Here is a 3,617-nt window from a genome sequence, read left to right on the forward strand (position 1 = left end):
TGATGCAGTTTCTTCCTAGCATTGATGGTCTTTACATTTTGGCATGTTTTTGCAGTGGCTGGTACTGGTTGTTCCTTTCCATGTTTAGTGCTTCCTTCAGGAGCTCTTGTAAGGCAGGCCTGATGGTGACAGAATCTCTCAGCATTTGCTTGTCTGTAAAGGATTTTATTTCTCCTCACTTATGAAGCTTAGTCTGGCTGGATATGAAATTCTGGGTTGAAAATTCTTTTCTTTAAGAATGTTGAGTATTGGCCTCCACTCTTTTCTGGCTTGGAGAGTTTCTGCCGAGAGATCTGCTGTTAGTCTGATGGCTTCCCTTTGTGGGTAACCCGACCTTTCTCTCTGACTGCCCTTAACATTTTTTCCTTCATTTCAACGTTGGTGAATCTGACAATTATGTGTCTTGGAGTTGCTCTTCTCGAGGAATATCTTTGTGGTCTTCTCTGTATTTCCTGAATTTGAATGTTGACCTGCCTTGCTAGGTTGGGGAAGTTCTCCTGGATAATACCCTGCAGAGTGTTTTCCAACTTGGTTCCATTCTCCCCCTCACTTTCAGGTTCACAAATCAGACGTAGATTTTGCCTTTTCCCATATTCCCATATTTCTTGGAGGCTTCGTTCATTTCTTTTTGCTGTTTTTTCTCCAAACTTCTCTTCTCACTTCATTTTATTCATTTGGTCTTCAATTACTGATACCCTTTCTTCCACTTGATCGAATTGGCTACTGAAGCTCGTGCATGCGTCACGTAGTTCTCCTGCCATGATTTTCAGCTCCATCAGGTCATTTAAGGTCTCCTCTATGCTGTTTATTCTAGTTAGCCATTCATCTAATCTTTTTTCAAGGTTTTTAACTTCTTTGCAATGGGTTCGAACATCCTCCTTTAGCTCAGAGAAGTTTGTTATTACCGATCGTGTGAAGCCTTCTTTTCTCAACTCGTCAAAGTCATTCTCAGTCCAGCTTTGTTCCGTTGCTGGCAAGGAGCTGTGTTCCTTTGGAGGAGAAGCAGCACTCTGATTTTTAGAATTTTCAGCTTTTCTGCTCTGTTTTCTCCCCATCTTTGTGGTTTTATCTACCTTTGGTCTTTGATGATGGTGACATACAGATGGGGTTTTGGTGTGAATGTCCTTTCTGTTTGTTTGTTTTACTTCTAACAGGACCCTCAGCTGTAGGTCTGTTGGAGTTTTCTGGAGGTCCATTCTGGACCCTATTTGCCTGAGTATCACCAGTGGAGGCTGCAGAACAGCAAATATTGCAGAACGCAAATGTTGCTGTCTGATCGTTCCTCTGGAAGCTTCGTCTCAGAGGGGCACCCGGCCGTATGAAGTGTCAGTCGGCCCCTACTGGGAGGTGCTTCCCAGTTTGCCTACTCAGGGGTCAGGGACCAACTTAAGGAGGCAGTGTGTCCATTCTCAGATCTCAAACTCTGTGCTAGGAGAACCATTACTCTCTTCAAAGCTGTGAGACAGGGACGACAGGGACGTTTAAGTCTGCATAAGTTTCTGCTGCCTTTTGTTCAGCTATGTCCTGCTCCCAGAGGTGGAGTCTACAGAGGTAAGCAGACCTCCTTGAGCTGCGGTGGGCTCCACCCAGTTCGAGCTTCCCAGCCGCTTTCTTTACCTACTAAACCTCAGCAATGGTGAACGCCCCTCCCCCAGCCTCGCTGCTGTCTTGCAGTTCCATATCTGACTGCTGTGCTAGCAGTGAGCGAGCCTTCATGAGCATGGGACCCTCCGAGCCAGGTGTGGGATGTAATCTCCTGGTGTCCTATTTGCTAAGACTGTTGGAAAAGCACAGTATTAGGGTGGGAGTGACCCGATTTTCCCGGTGCCCTCTGTCACGGGTTCCCTTGGCTAGGAAAGGGTATTTCCTGATCCCTTGTGCTTCCCGGGTGAGGCGATGCCTCTCACTGCTTCGGCTTATGCTCCATGGGCTCCACCCACTGTCCTGCACCCACTGTCCAACAAGCCCCAGTGAGATGAACCCGGTATCTCAGTTGGAAATGCAGAAATCACCCATCTTCTGTGTTGCTCACACTGGGAGCTGAAGGCTGGTTCCTGTTTGGCCATCTTGGAACCACCTCAATAATAATAATTTTAAAAGCAAACTCTTGTTTATTGGTATGTCTCTGGCAGTGTTCTAAGTTTACATAAATTAATAAATTTACCTGAGATTTCAAAACTTTTTATTTTCATTACAATTAGTTTCCATTTATGATGACTCTCAATTCTTATAAATGGAGCAAAAAGGACAGAAATCAAAGTGATTGACACACAATCAAATGTGGAATGAGAACAGTAATATAGCTGTGACCTGTAAGGGAGTGTTGTGGTCAGGGCTTTCCAGAGAAACAAGAAAAATAGACATATTAAGACAGAAACAGATTTATATAAGAAATTGACTTACACCATTATAATGGCTGAGAAGTCCAATGATCTTCACCTAGTAAGCTACAGACCCAGGAGAGCTGATCTAGGCACCCCATGGCCCAGTCATGTTGATGCATAAAGTTAACCATCACAAGGAGAAAGAGCTTTGAACCTGTCCTGAATTCTAATTCAGGTTCCATCACTAAGTAGCTATGTGATCTTGGCAAAGTTAGTTAACCATTCTAAACCTAGAAACCTGACATCTGTCATCTGGTGTTGGGAGGTTTGTAAGATGGTATATACAAAGTGCCTAGCATTGCTAGGCCCATACTGGACAGTTATGGAAACCTGGCTCCTAATTAAATGTGCCTTCTCTAGCCACTCTAAAGCTTAATTCTGTATGACTGTCTTGAGTCCTTCAGGTATGGTGGTAGCTGAGAAGAAAGTATGAGAGGAAAACTACGGTAACCCCTTTGATGTGATCCAAATGGCAGAGTGCATTTTCAGTTCAAGTGAATTCCCACTGTATCTCCTAACTTCTTTTAAAACTAAGTAGCTATTCAAAGAATTTTCTCAAGAGACAAGAAAGTAGGTATTTATATTTAAAAGTATTGTAAGGAGTTAATAGCACTTTGAGTTACTGATTTAATGGCACCTTATTTAATTAAGGAGTAGAGAAACCCATTGAGAGAGTCACAGATTAGAGCTTATAATTAAAGGATAGCTCCAGGCAAGAATTGCCTTTTTGCCCTTTTATCTCTGCCATACTCCTTGAAATTTATACTTAAACATTATGAAAATGTGTATACCTAGGAAAAAATGAAAGATCAATATCAAAGTTCTTAGTTTAAATAGAGAGACCAAATTCACTCAGGATCTCAGATGTGGTGTTCTTAGACCATGTGGAGACAAGAAAGAGAATAACCAAAATGTAAATAGCTTAGGCCAGAAGGGTAACCTACATCTGCTGACTAGTCATTACAAACAAAGCTATCATGGCCATAATGTAATTTAGTGACCTGAGTCTCTGCAATGAGGTTGTTGCCTGGAAACAATGGGGTTTCACAGCTGGGGGCGACCATAGAAGCTGAGATCTAGTAGTCCCCCCATCTAACAAATGAATTGAAATAAGAAAGATCAAATTCAAAGTCACATGGAAATGGCAGAAATTGGGGACAGAAAAATATCCAGATGTCTGATGCCATATGCATTTCAATATTCAGAAAAAAAGCTCTAAAAAGTGGAAAGAGG

This window comes from Mandrillus leucophaeus, unplaced genomic scaffold (genome assembly GCF_000951045.1).
Source record: "Mandrillus leucophaeus isolate KB7577 unplaced genomic scaffold, Mleu.le_1.0 Scaffold983, whole genome shotgun sequence".
Lineage (NCBI taxonomy): Eukaryota > Metazoa > Chordata > Mammalia > Primates > Cercopithecidae > Mandrillus > Mandrillus leucophaeus.